The sequence below is a fragment of the Dama dama genome, chromosome 11 (assembly GCF_033118175.1).
Source record: "Dama dama isolate Ldn47 chromosome 11, ASM3311817v1, whole genome shotgun sequence".
Taxonomy (NCBI): domain Eukaryota; kingdom Metazoa; phylum Chordata; class Mammalia; order Artiodactyla; family Cervidae; genus Dama; species Dama dama.
Genome location: NC_083691.1, coordinates 59,811,080 through 59,826,086, shown reverse-complemented (window position 1 = coordinate 59,826,086; position 15,007 = coordinate 59,811,080). Strand labels below are relative to the sequence as shown.

The following is a 15,007-nucleotide window of genomic DNA, read 5'->3' as shown; positions in this document are numbered from 1 at the left end:
TTGGTGCTGCCCCTCAAGAGTCATGTAAGCTTACAATTATTTAATCTCTTCTGAGCCCTGTTAGTCTCCCAGGATTAATAGAGGAATTGAGGCATGTAAGTCCTCCTGCTGTCTTGGCACACTGCCCTGTCCTCCTCTGGTTCTCCCTGGCCCCTCTTTTCTGACTGTCCACTGGGCCTTTGATCCTGCGTGGGCTTTTCTCTACTTGTGGTGAGCAGGGGCTACTCTCTCGTTGTGTTCTGAGGGCTTCTCACTGTGGTGGCTTCTCTTGTTGCAGAGCACTGGCTCTTGAGCTCAAGGGCCAATGTTCAGTAGTTGCGGCTTGTGGGCTTGGTTGCTCTGTGGCATAAGGGATCTTCCCAGACCAGGGTTCGAACCCACATACTCTGCATTGGCAGGTACACTCTTAACCACTGGACCACTAGGGAAGCCCTGAACATGACTTTTTACATGTGCTGAGAAGCCAAAAAATTCAGGTGACTCTATTTGACGCTTTCTTCACTGCCTTGGTCTGGAAGTGAACCCAAAGTACCCCCGAGGTTTGCCTGTATGTGTCAAAGCACATGACAAGTACTTAACTTATGACACAGTTTTATCAACAAGCATCGCACACAGTTAATGTGAAACATCTCAGTTTGATCTTGGCCTTCCTACCTCTTTTTCTCTCATTCCCTCTCTCCTTTCCACGCCTCTGTCTCTAAATTGTGAATCGCATGGCTACTGACATCTGTTGGGATGTTTATCTGTCTGTATGTCTCCTGCTGCTGGTCTCACAGCAACGAGGTGAGGTGAAGATTTAATAGGGTGTTTGGGGGCTGTTTAGTCCCCAGGCATCTCTCATTATCTCCTCAGTCACGCCTGGTGACTGGAGAGGATGTGCAGGGACTCGAGAGAGCAGTAAGTGATATCCAAGCCCAGGGGTGATGCAGCTGAGACCTCTCCTCTGGGTCGCGTTCTGCCCACCTCACCCCACCACCTGTGGGCCCCACAGGAGCCCGTGCCAGCCGGGTCCCGGGGAGCAGAGTGGGCATCCTAGGAGGACACCTCAGTGGGATGGACGCTACTCTCAGAAGCAGTATGCAGGGCCGATGTCCTGGATGTTGGAGTCGGGGGGTGGGGGGTCCAGGCAAGGGAAGCTTCTTGTCCATTGCTTCTCCTCATGGTCCGCTGGTCAGGAGAGAGACTGAGGGATGTTCAGGCATTCAGACAGCCTGATGACTGTCTCTGTGCCCACATCTGCAGACGTCGTGATCGTCATTACATGATCGTGCATCTTCTCTAAGAAGTCTCCTGCCAGTGGTCCCAGGACCGCACAGACATGGTAGAGGCAGGCTGATCCATGTGGGGAGTGGAGAGGATGGAGGCCTGGCTCACGGCGTGCCGCCATCACTGGTCCAGGTGGGACTGCTCTCCTTCCCAGTCCCCTCCTCCACAGAGCCTGGAGTATTTAGCATGCATCTGTTGCTTTGTATGTGTTCTTGCAAAATGAATCTTTTTGGCTTGACTGTGTTTAATTCCTATAAACTATACTGGGTTATTCACTGCCTTTGCTTCCTCACATTTTCCCTCTAAGCACAGCGTTTCAAAGACGTCTTCTTGTTGCCACGTGTAAATCTGCTGCTTCCAGTTGATTGCTTTGTGATCGAGATGTGCGTCCACCACATTTTACTTATTCGCACCCTCAGCACAGGGAGGCTGGAGGGACAGGGACGTGAGCATCCCGTCCCATTGGGCCCTCATTGTGGCATGTGGGATCTTCAGTTGTTGCAGCCTGTGGGGTCTAGTTCCCTGAACAGGGATCAAACCTGTACCCCCTGCATTGGAAACATGGAGTCTCAGCCACTGGACCACCAGGAAAGTCACTATCATCTTTTTTTAAGTTATTTATTTATTTATGGCTGGGATGGGTCTTCATTGCTTCCTGCAGTCTTTCTCTTGTTGAGGCGAGTGGGGGCTTCTTTCTAATTGTGGTATGCAGGCTTCTCACTATAGTGGCTTCTCTTGTTGTAGAGAATGGGCTTTAGGGCGCTTGTGGTCAATAGTTGTGGCGCACGGGCTTAGCTGCCCCGTGGCATGTGGAATCTTCCCAGACCAGAGATCGAACCCGTGTTGCCTGCATTGGCAGGTGGATTCTTAACCATTGGACCACCAGGGAAGTCCTGTTTTTATCATCTTTTGATGCCCTTCCCTCCCCAGCATGAATAAGGCACCCAGTACACCTTTTATCAAATGAATGGAGCTGGCATTTTTGAGGCAAAAGATTGAAAGAAATGTTTGAATTCAAAGAAAATTATAACAGAAGATAGAAAGAGGATATATAGGATATATAGAAGGAACAGAAGTGATACATGTGTATGAGGTAATATATTACATGTTGGTATCCTGACATCCACCTAAAGACTGAACTCTGCAGAGAGAGAAGGAAATGATGCATATAGATGCTGGATAACTGACATCACACTGGGTTCATCCAAAAGATGGGTCAGGAATTCAAGGCTGAAGAACCCCCAGGTCATCGTTTAAAGACCCTCGTGTTGGGTCATATGAGCCAGTGGTGGTTTTGGAAACAGATTTCTCTCCTGCTTCACGTAGGCTGCCTCTTACAGTGCATGTGGAAGGACAGAGAGGTGTCAGCCATGTGTTTCTCATAGTCTTCATTAAACTTCTTGGTCTGCGCATCAGTGAACTGATTTTTCCAATCTCTGATGACTCCTGGCAAGAGTGGTGGACGGCACATTCAGAGACATTCTCACAAACTTGAATCGCTTTGCGTGTAGGTAAACCCGTTCCTCTCAGCACTTAAGTTTCTGATGCAGACACTGGCCGGTGGTCCTCCTGATGCTGAGAGAGACTCGAGGCTACAGATGTGACTACTGCATCTCACAGGTGAGGCACCTGTGAATAGTCCTGTCCTGAGACACTCGGGCAGGGAGTAAACCCAGACCTGGTTGTCTAATGCTCCATGTTGTGCCCTGCAGCCCTCTGACCCACCTGGTCCACCTGAACCCTGAGTTCATCTAACTTTCCACTTAAGGTAACTGCACCCGATTTCTCATCTTCTCCTCAGAGGTCAATGGAGGGCTGCAACCTCAAGCATCTTCTGTCCTTTGTATCTCAGAGGCCATGTTCAGGCCCTGTTCCTAGTTGAACACAACCAAGGAGTCCCCTTCCCAACTTAAATTGTCATTGTCTTAACATATAGTTGAAACAGAGCAACAGAATCTGAAGGAATAGTAGAGTTGGTCAGCTCTATTTCATGCTTATGCAATGGAGTATTCAAAAATTTAAAGCTTTAATAATGAAAAATGGCCGGAGATTCCATATAGAGCTATTCTCTTCTGATTTCTCTGTGTCATCTGCTTCATGAAGACTTTGAAGTCTGTGTAGTGTTATTTTCACGTGAAATGTAGATCTGCTTAATTTTCTAGAGGTAATAAATTATACAGTTCTGTAACTTATCAGTTGGCTTATAAAAAAATTAGATGACTGAGTGACATCAGCAAAAAATGGTGGAGTAGGAGATGAGTGTGTGTGTGTGTGTGTGTGTATGTGTGTGTGTGTGTGTGTATGTTAGTTGCTCAGTCATGTCTGACTCTTTGTGACTTCATGGACTGTAGCCTGCTAGGCTCCTCTGTCTACAGGGTTTCCCAGGCAAGAATACTGGAGTGGCTGTCCTTTCCTTCTCCAGGGGATCTTCCCAACCCGGGGATCAAACCCGGCTCTCCTGCATTGCAGGTGGATTCTTTACCATCTGAAGCAACAGGGAAGCCTGGAGTAGGAGATATAAGCCTTCATCTCGCACAAAGAACAACCAGCCATCCATGAAGAAAAATAGCCCTGGGAAGGCTTCAGAGTCTAATTAAGAACCTAAAGCTGCACCATGGAGCCCAAACGAGGATAAGCTCACAGAGAGGATCACATGCCTGTGCAAGGGAATATTATTCAGGCTTAATGAAGATGGAAATCCTGACGTGTGTGACAACATAGGTGACATTGGAGGACATTATGCTCAGTGAAACAGGCCAGATATAGAAAGACAAATGCTGCACAATCTCACTTATATGTGGAATCTAAGAAAATTGAACTCATAGTAACAGTAGAGTGGTGTTATTGGGGGTATGAGAACAGGGGAGATGTGACCAAAGGTGCAAACATTCATTTATGAGATGAATAAATTCTGGAGACTTACTCGACAACGTGGCGATTGTAATCAATAATTTATTGTATACTTGAAATTTGCTAAGAAAGTGGAGCTCAGTTGTTTTCACTCCCCCACCAAATAGGGTAACCATGATGGGTGTGTTGTATTATCAGCTTGGTTGTGGTGATTGTTTCTAAGTGTGTACATACGTCAAAACGTCACGCTGTGTACCTTATACTCACTTTTTACTTGACTGCTGCTGCTGCTGCTGCTAAGTCACTTCAGTTGTGTCTAACTCTGTGTGACCCCATAGACGGCAGCCCACTAGGGTCCCCCATCCCTGGGATTCTCCAGGCAAGAACAATGGAGTGGGTTGCCATTTCCTTCTCCAATGCATGAAAGTGAAAAGTGAAAGTGAAGTTGCTCAGTCATGTCTAACTCTTCGCGACCCCATGGACTACAGCCTACCAGGCTCCTCCGTCCATGGGGTTTTCCAGGCAAGAGTACTGGAGTGGGGTGCCATTGCCTTCTCTATTTTACTTGACAATCATCCCTAAATGAAGCTGGGGAAAAAAATCTCCACAGCTAAGAAAAAGACCTTCCAACATGTATAGTATCTTGCTATGCCTATAAATACATGGACAAATAGACAATATCTTTTTCCCAATAGAAAAAAGAACCAGGTTCATTAATGATCAAATTAGATAGAAAATGTCTCCTCTGAGCCTTAAGTTTTTGCTTATTTTATTAAACAACATGTACTAGGAACTTTTTTTTCCGTTTTCCTAAAATAATTATAACCTCACGAAGTCTGTTAAGGAGGCGGCAATGTGGTTGCCTAGGGTGGGCTCTGGCCAGGCTCCGAGACCCACTGTGCCTCCGTAGTCATTCCTGGGTAAGTGATTTAACTAGAAGACCACTCTTCTAAGTCTGAAGGCCAGTGACCTTCGCACCGTCCTCCAAAATGTACTGGGAGGAGCGAGAGCTCCTTGGAGATTAGAGGCTTCACTTGAGAAAGAGTTTGGGTCAAGTAGGTGTTTGAAGCTCTGAGTTAAACAGAACTAAACAAGTTCCTTCTCAGAAACTTACTTACTCTCAGGCGCTTCACAGTGGTGGGCTTCCCAGATGGCACAGTGGTAAAGAGTCCACCTGCCAATGCATGAGATGCTGAAGACACGGGTTCGATCCCTGGATCTGGAAGATCCCCTGGAGGAGGAAATGACAACCCACTCCAGGACTCGGGCCTGGAAAATTCCATAAGAGGGGAGCCTGCCGGGCTACAGTCCGTGGGGCTGCAAGAGTTGGATATGACTGAGCAGGCACCATGCATGGATTCCCACTCCTCTCTGAGGGCGAGGCATGGGCTGTCTCAGAAAAAGACTTTGAGGAACTCACTTCAGAAGACACTGTTGCTGCAACTCCCGAGCCTGAAGGGTAGAAAACCACTGTGGATCAGAAAAGTTGTCTGTTGTCAGGGGGCAGACGGGGCAGGTAAACATCACCTTTTTTTCATGAATGGAGACAGTTGGTGATTCATTTTGGCATCACTTATGTAGTTGGTCATGGGGTTATTTTTCATGATGACAAACGAAGTGTTATAGACATTTTTGTCTAAAACTTCTTTCAAGTTCTTCCCCAGGAATTCCATTACTTTCCTAATTTCACGTTTTGGGTCCTGTGGGGGAGAGCGGAAGAGAGATGGTAGATATATACTTTTTTTATTCAAGGAAAAAATGCAAGCATGGTCAAACCTTAGAGAACTCAGCCTGGGTTCTTAAATGTTTTAAAACAGTTAAAGGCAGTGTTTTAAAACTTGTTAGTTTATGTTTAAAAGTAATTCTAGTAAGTTATGCTTATTAATATATGGAGATTTATGCATGTCAAATCACTAAACATAGCCATTGAAAGTGCAGTTATAGGGACTTCCCTAGTGGTCCAGTGGCTAACAGTCCATGTTCCCAATGCAGGGGACCTGGGTTTGATCCCTGGTCAAGGAACTAGATCCTACGTGCTGCAAGTAAGAGTTGGCATGGCCCTGGGAAGTGTCTCATCTGGGAAACTACGCTCACCCAGGAGCAGATAAGATGCTCTTTGGGAGGAGAGAGGTGTCTCTCAAAATAGACACGCCACTTTTCCTCTGAGCACTGTGGAGCCATGTGCCTGATGACTGGACTCAGGGCCTGATGAGGACACCTGTTTGCAGAGGGGCCTCATGAGAGCCTCAGACCCTCTGGGGAAGAGGCTGCAGGTGGGGGTGGAAGTCACCCAGTAAGGGGGTCTCTGGGCTCCTGCAGGGCTCCCCTCCTCCCTGGCCACCCTGACTGGGGTCACATGTCTGTCCCAACCCTGCTGGCCAGTCTCTTCGGCCCTCAGTCAGGCACAGGGTGGGGGGCTGGGGTGGCAGAGGCTATGCTGACACCTGGGAAAGCTGAGAGTGAGGGTGGGTGGAGAGAGGGGTTGGACACCCAACCAAGCAGGAGGATGGAAAGGAGCAGGGGGAGGAGGGGAGACTGGGTGTGACCACCCGCAGCCAGGGCAACCCTGGCCATAGGTTTATGTTACCTGTAAACGTACGAAGCAGGCTTTGAACCAGGATCACACGTGCGAGAGATGCTACTAATGGGAAACTTGTATTTAAAATGATAAAGCTTTAATATCATAAGAAAGCAAACCAAAAAAGCTCTATTCTTCCTCACTAGTTCTTTCCAACTGAGATCCTAATTCTTTCCCTAGGAAATCAGAGTAGATAACAGGGAGATAGTGATCCTGGAAGGAGGAGCCTGGAGAGGCAGAGTGGGATCTTCTGGCTGAAATGGGAGCTTCTGGGGGGCATGGGTGGGTTGATCCAGAGAAGATGCGGGAGCCTCTTGCCAGGTCCAGGAAAGTTGGAGCCCGAGCATTGGGAATATAGTAGCTGCAGGTGAGGTGGTGGAGAAGTGGAGCTGGCCTGCAAAATGCTTTGTATATAAAAACCTTTACACTTCACTTTTCTTCATGTCTCTCCTGGGTCTGTAACTGGAAGAAAAATGCCATGAAGTCAGGATGCAAGGACATTTCTTACTTGCAACAATTTTTCATAGAAAAGGTAGAGGATAGCGTGGCTGTCCTTCTTCCTCCATCAGCCCGTCACTTGGTCATACCAGGACCCTCAGACCACTGAAAGGAAAACATGAGTTTGGGCTGTGAGAAGGTGGGAGGGAAGGTGAGTTGAGTCCTCAGAAGACAGACAGAGCCACAGGCGGCCCTGCTCCAGAACAACTCCTCTGATGTGCGTTTACTGCAGTTCTTTCTTTCAGGAACTGGTGTGATTAGTCCCTCAGGCTCTGGAACCTGCTGGGTTTGGATCCCAGCTCTGACACAGCTGTGTGACCTGGGCCAGTTACTTAACCTCTCTGAGTCTTGCTTTTTTTTTAAACCTTCATCCCTAAAAGAGGGCTCTTAACAGTGCCTACCTCATAAGGCAGTGTTGGGGTAGGTTAATTTATTCTGGGTTTCCCAGGTAGCACTAGTGGTCAAGAGCCTACCTGTCAATGCAGGTTGATGTAGGAGACAAGGGTTCAATCCCTGGATCAGGAAGATCTCCTGGAGGAGGGCAGGGCAACCCACTCCAGTATTCTTGCTTGGGAAATCCCATGGATAGAGGAGCCTGGCAGGTTACAGTCCAAGGAGTCAGAGTTGGACATGACTAAAGTGACTTAGGATACACAATTTATTCCACAAGCCTGCTTCATCCTTAGCTGTTCCAGGTACTAGGAGACAGCAGCGGACACAACAGGCAGAGGTCCCTGCTTTGGTTGTGCATCTCAGAGTGGACATAGGAGAGGGAGGTGTGGGCATGCAGCAGATAGTGACTCACATGAGAAAATAAACAGGGAGGAGAGGTAGGAGGTCGATGCTGGGTGAGACCCAGAAGAAAGAGGAGCATGCTTCTGGCCTCAGGGACCAGCAGGGTGCAGGTGGGGGCAGGGAGCATGGCAGTCCGGGTGCAGCGAGAAGGCCACGGGGGTGTGGACAGAGTGAGGGGGCTGAGGGCCGGGAGGGAACATGGTCAGGAGCCCGAGCCTGGGCTGTGAGGTTCCAGGGGGGCTCTGGTTTTCACTCAGAGTGGGCTGGGTGGAACTGGGGGCTTCGAGCAGAGTAGTGAGGTGGTCTGACTCCCCTTTTAACAGAATCCGTCCATTTCTGGGTTAAGAAGAGTCTTGTGTTGGTCAGAGCAGCCATTGAAAGGCTGGGCTCTTCACTGATCAGGGAAGATGTGACAAGAGCAGGAATGGAGGGGGAAAGTGAGGGTCCTGGGAGTCTTCTGAAGGTGAGGTTGGCAGGTCTGTGACTGGGCTAATTGGGTGTGTGAGGAAGGACAGGCTCAGGACGGGCTCAGGAGTTGAGGCCAGAGCCCGCTGCAAGAAGTGGAGGTGGCAGGGGGGCAGGTTTGGGAGGAGAGAGGGGAGCTCAGGTTTGGACACATGGACTCCAAGATGTCAGCCCAGTGGCTGCATCTGTGCCCCAGAACAGGGGTGAGTTGTGGGGATGGGATATCCTGGGGGTGGTGGAGAGAGTGCCCCAGGAAGAGCATGGCAGCTATGGGCGGGGACAACAGGGACCATGGATTGATTGGGCAACACATGGAGGGCATGTGGCCACATGCTGGGGTGAGTGGAAGTGAGGAGACACCCAGGGGTCAGCCTGCTGAGGCATCTGCAGTCAATAAAAAGAAGGAAGGGATAGGCACATGATGTGGGGGGGTCCACAGGGTGGTTTCTAGTCCTGTGTTTTAAGGAGAATCAATGGCATGAATGGATGAGCTAAGGCATCTGAAAGTTGTTCTGGTTCTGCCAAGGGACCGGTGAGACCATAAGTACTCAATAGAAAGTGAAGTCGCTCAGTCGTGTCTGACTCTTTGCGACCCCATGGACTGTAGCCTACCACGCTCCTCCATCCATGGGATTTTCCAGGCAAGAGTACTGGAGTGGGTTGCCATTTCCTTCTCCAGAAAGTACTCAATAGGTTTATCAAAAAATGAAAGCAGACATTCATCTTCCCCTTGCTTCCATAATCTCATGCCTTCTGACAAAATCTGCCTTTCCCGGGCTCCGTTTAGAGGTTGAGTTTTAGGAAGAAGGCCTGCACCAGTCTCTTTGATGGGAGTGTGACTGCCTAAGAACATGGCATCCCTCCCACCCCCAGGGGATTCTCTAAAGATTGAACAGGTTAATGCATGTGGAACACTTCCCATAGGCCTAGAGGTGGAACCTGCTCTGAATAGAGCTGGCCTTCTGTGATGCTGTGTTGGCCTCATCCTGTGGAGATGTCCCTGGAAGCAGAGCCTCTGACCGTGGGTGACAGTGGCCAGCACCATGCTGTACCTCTCAGGGTCATCGCCTGTATTCCTCCCCTCCAGACAATCAGAGCTCCTTCTATGGGTGAATTTTATTTCCCACAGACAGACAATTTTACAGGGACCCTTATCCTCTGCAGACATGAGTGGAGTCTGACTTACCTTTGCCAGCCAGGAAGCTTTCAAAGTACTCATCCCAGGTCCCCAGGTCGGGGAGTCTTTTGTTCATCCTTTGAAAATGATAGTAGGACACCATGGTGTCCTTGGCATTCCTTGACACATAGATTATCTGGAGTGATGGGAAGAAATGAAGAAACAGTGTAAATAACAGAAGAATTGGGGGCACTCAGTGTGCATCTGTGTTCACAGCTACCAGATCTTCAAAGCCACGGACATACCTGCTCTCTTCTGCCCGTCATCCAGCCGCCCATATAATCTTTTGTTGGTCAGTCGCTCAATCGTGTCTGACTCTGTGACGCCATGGACTGTAGCCCGACAGGCTTCTCTGTCCATGGGATTCTCCAGGCAAGAATACTGGAGTGGGTTGCCCTGCCCTCCTCTAGGGAATCTTCGCAATCTAGAGATTGAACCCTTACCTCCTGCGTCTCCTGCATTGCAGGTGGATTCTTTACTCACTGAGCCACCTGGGAAGCCCTCACATTAGGTGGCCAGAGTACAATCTTGTAAATGTGCAAATCTGATTGGGTTGCTGCCTGTACAAAACGTTTCCATGTCCATGTGTTGTTGTCGTGACTAAGTTAAACCATCTCACCAGGTGTGCGGGGCCCTGTGTGTCAGCCTCCCTTCTCCCCATGGCCATACCCGCCTTTTCCTGTGGAAGCACCTGTTTCCAGGTGCCTCTCACCCCTCTGGCCTTCCTTAGTTAGCATGTCCTGCCCCATTCAGCCCTCCCTCCCTTGAACGAGGTCATCTTAACTGATGAACCTCAAGAGGACAGGCCTCTTGAAATAGTGCGAGGATTTGGTGTGGCCATGACTTTTGTCAGGAGCAGAGACACAACTTCCTTCTTGTTGTCACCAGGGCTTGGGAGTCACTACATGTTTAAAACCCTCTATTAACTGTTGGTTTACTTAAAGTCTGCCTGGGACCTACATTTATTCTTGCTTTGTGGACTTCTTTGTTTTGTTTTTCCCCATCTTCCTCCACTGCCATAAACTTTACTGGTCTGTGACTCTCAGAGATGTCCCTGATCCAGGCCCTTCTTCCAAGTCAGAAAGTTGTGTGTCTCTACCAGAACGTCCTGCTGGCATTTCAGGTTCAGAGGCTCAAAATTCAATGTCTTCACCCAGACTCAGTCTTCCTCCCTTACACCATCTTTCTGTTCATGGCAGGGGTCCCCAGCCTCCAATCTGATGCCTGGTGAGCTGAAGTGGAGCTGATGCAAAAATAATAGAAATAGGAATTCCCTGGTGGTCCAGTGGTTAAGAATCTGCCTGCCAATGCAGGGGACATGGGTTCAGTCCCTGGTCTGGGAAGATCCCACATGCCACAAGGCAACTAAGCCTGTGTGTTATAACGACTGAAGCCCACGCTCTCTAGGGCCCATGCTCTGCAATGAGAGGTCACTGAAATGAGAAGCCCACACACTGCAACGAAGAGTAGCCCCTGCCTCCCGCCATTAGAGAAAGTCGGCGAACAACAGTGAAAACCCAGTATAGCCAAAAATAAATAAATAAAAATTTCAAAAGTTCTTATTAAAAAATAATAGAAATAAAATGCACAATAAATGGACTGCACTTGAATTGTCCTGAAACCACAACCCCCACCACGTCAATGGAAAAATTGCCTTTCACAAAATTGGTCCCTGGTGCTGAAAAGGCTGGGAACCGCTGGTTTACAGCACAACCACTAACCCCATTAAAACCACAGCCATGCTGGACGCTTCTTCCTGCATCTCTTCCAGAGCCAGCCCTGAGCAGCTCCCAAGGTTCTGTTGCTTCTGTCTGTCTGGAAGTCACCTCCTCTCTGCCCTGAACTGGTCCCATCACCTCCTCACTGACACCCAGCTTTCAGTATTGCCCAGCTGGGTCACCCCACCCTGCTGTGGCCCCAGGGGAACTTTCCAAAGTGAAACGGCATCACTTCTTTTATTTAAATTCTTCAGTGGACCGAGGAGCCCATAGAATAAAATCCAGATGTGTGAGCCTGGCAGTGAGCCTGGTTCCTGCCTGCCTCTCAGGCCACATTTCTGGTCTTGCAGGAATTTAGTGCCAGAGCCCTGGCTTCTGCTTCTCTGGTGAAAAGGACCCTCTTTCTCTCCATCACTCAGTGAATTCCTATTTGCTCCCCACGACCCGCCCCTCTGTCACCCTTGTGACACTTCACCCACTTCCTCCAGGTCAATGGTGTAATTATTCTTTATTTTTTTACCACCACCCTGGCCCAGGCCTGGCTCTGTCTGCATTAACAGTGTATTGACAGTGTCTTCAATCTTTTTCCCTTTCCCTGGACTCTGGATCTTTGTGGGAAGGTCTTGGGTGGAGGGGTGGAGGCTCTGAAAGCCTGGAGAGCCAGGGGGTGTGAGACGGGGATCCTGACCATACCATCAGAGGGCCCAGAACCCCAGTGCTATCCCCCCAGGAAAGGGAAGACCGGGGCTCAGCTTGGTACTGCTGGCCCATCTGGGACTCTGCCTGCAGGCCAGCATGCTTGGAGACCACGCGGGCATCAGTGGTCTCTTGGGCTCTGAGAGTCGAAACAAGTCCTTTGTGACCAACTCAGGATGTTTGTGAAAATCATCTGCATCCCAAAGGCCTCAACATGGAAAATAGTCTCGATGTTTGCAAAGTTATGACATAACCATCTGCTTTTTAATCAGGTCTCGGAAGGACTAGAACTTGCAGGCACCCTTTGATGCTTTAAAGAGGTGGTTTAGCTACAAGAGAAAGGGGGTGAGAGGGTGGTATTTACCCTTCCTTCCTCATGGCCTTCTGGTCCCTCAATGCCCACCACCTACAGCCATGGGCAGGCCAGCTGTGCAGATGCTCAGGCAGAACTTTGTGGCTGTGGGAGGCTTGGGGTGGGCGACATGGGTGGTGGGACCATCAGGATCGTGGGGTCAGCAGGACCTGGGTTCACACCCATCTCAGTCCCCTGCCCTGTGGGTGTCATCAGACAGCTCATGTAACGTCTCCACCCATAGCATCTGAGGGGCTGGGGGTGCCATGCTGTCCCGGCCCTCAGCAGGTGTGGGTGTGCACCCACCAGCCCACTTTCATCCTGAGGGGTGTGCATGGGGAAGACAGTCTTGGCCCCTACTTGCCCTGGTGTTCCTGTAGACCTCCACAGGGGTGACGCAGTAGGATACGCCCCATGTTCTCATATGCTCTCTGCCCTGACTTCATCTTACACCTCTGCTCCCAGAAGGACAGAGGCAGCAGCTGCACCAGAAGGTGCATCTTCAGAGTTCTTGGGGAAGGCATTGTATTTGCCTAGTCGACTCCTGACAAAGAGTTTTATTTTTATGAATTGATTCTGTCCATTTTCTTCACTCATGGCTTCTGGGTTTTAGGTCATGGTCAGCCCTTTTTCATGCCTGGGTGTTGGAAACCACTTCTCCTGTTCTCCGCTGGTGCTCAGCCCCCATGGTTCACTGTGGGTAAGAGTCTCTGAAGTGGGGCCTTCCCTGGGCTCTCACTTACTGTTGAGGATCACGCTTCTGCCCTTGCCCTGCCTCCTTTTCTCATCCCATCAGCCTTCAGTAATTACAGCAGAACCATCTGACACCAAACCATTGCGTGCAGAGGAGGCCTCCTGGTTGCAAGGTAGGATGGGATGACCTAGGATGGGCCTACGTTATGTTTTCAAATCACCCCACTAATAAAATGACAGTGAAGTTATTGAAGAGTCCACAGACATGTCTGCAGGAGGCCCTAAGATCAGACCTGAATTACTTAGTGTAGCTTAAAGCACTCTCAAAAATCTATCCCCGCTTATTGTTTTTTTAAATTAATCATACATTTCTAATTTATTTACTTTAAAAAATATCTATTTGGCTGTGTCGGGTCTTAGTTGCGGCACTCGAGATCTTTAGTTGTGGCATGTGGGATCTAGTTTCCTGGCTAGGGATTGAACCCGAGCACCCTGCATTGGGAGGGCGAAATCTTAGCCACTGGATCACCAGGGAAGTCCCTTTTCCCCGTAATTTTTAACCCTCATTTCTGTCCCTTTCCCACCCAAGCACCCTGGTGTGACACTGAGCATTTTAGAAAAAAAGTGCATGTCAGGCTGGGTCAAAAAAGAAAAAAGAAAGACAAGATAGGATGATTAATTTGTTAATCATTTTACCAGAGGTGAGTCCCTGGTGCTTGTAACTTGGCGACACTTCATTAATGGGGATGTTGTGCCCCTCTGTTGGGCATCCCAGCTGGCTCAGTAGTAAGGAATCTGCCTGTAATTCAGGAGACGCAAGCAGACCAGGGTTTGATCTCTGGGTTGGGAAGATCCCCTGGAGGAAGACATGGCAACCCACTCCAGTATTCTTGCCTGGAGAGCCCCATAGACAGAGGAGCCTGGTGGGCTGTAGTCCATGGGGTCACAAAGAGTCAGACGTGTCTGAAACGACTGAGCACACACTTCATATACCATACTCACTACGTTGAATTGAGCCCGGAGGGGGCCCCCCAACTTCAGAGCATCTGAACTGAGGTTGTCTGAGGATTTGCTGGGACTGAATGGATGCTTGAGCCCTGCCCCCTTTCCTGCCTCCCAGCACTGGCTGTTAAACATCCCATATCTTCATATCTGACTGAATCTGCCTCCTGAGGGAGCAGATCTGTGATGTGGACAGAAAGGAGATGGTTTCGGAGTGAGGCTGAGGAACTTAGGGTGACGAGTGGCCTTAATTGGGGTTTGGGTCTTTACAGAAGGAGTGAACTTAAAATGAGGTCATTGTGCTGGTCCCTGATCCAGTGTGCCTAGTGTCTCATAAAAAGGGGACATTTGGAGACAGGCGTGCATGCAGGGAGAACAACGCAGGTGACCATGAAGATGGCCGTCCATCAACAAGCCAAGGGGGGGACCTGGGCAGAGCCTTCCCACAGTCCTTGGGGGAACCAGCTCTGGTGACCCTTGATCTCTGAGCATTGACCCCAGACAGTGGGGTACACTTTTCTAAGTCCCTTGGGTCGTGGTCTTGGTCACAGTGGCTGAAGCAGATGAAACAGCCACAGTAGCTCCGAGCTCCTGCAGGAGATCTCCCTCCTTCTAAGTTAGGCCCCACCACTGGCTTCCTGTCAACCCCCCAGCTTCCTCCAGGACCCTAATCATGTGCTGTAATCAAGGACCTGAGTGAAAGTCTGTCCAGGGGCCCAGATCCTGCTCCAGACTGGGCCCCAAGTGCCAGCAGGATAGAGACCACAAGGCATTGTGTCTGCATGCCCGAGGCTTGTCCCTGGTGTTTAGAACAGCCATGATAAAGCAAAAAAGATTAACATGAATGCTTTGACCTGAAGACTCTGCTTTTACTAGTTGCTTATTTTTTTTCTTAAAATATTTTTTTTAAATTATCA

General features: G+C 49.4%; 1 pseudogene; it reads right to left on the bottom strand.

Annotated features, from left to right (window-relative positions):
- Positions 1 to 1,066: 1,066 nt before the first annotated feature.
- LOC133065317 (sulfotransferase 1C4-like) lies at positions 1,067 to 12,919 on the bottom strand (annotated as a pseudogene).
- Positions 12,920 to 15,007: the final 2,088 nt, after the last annotated feature.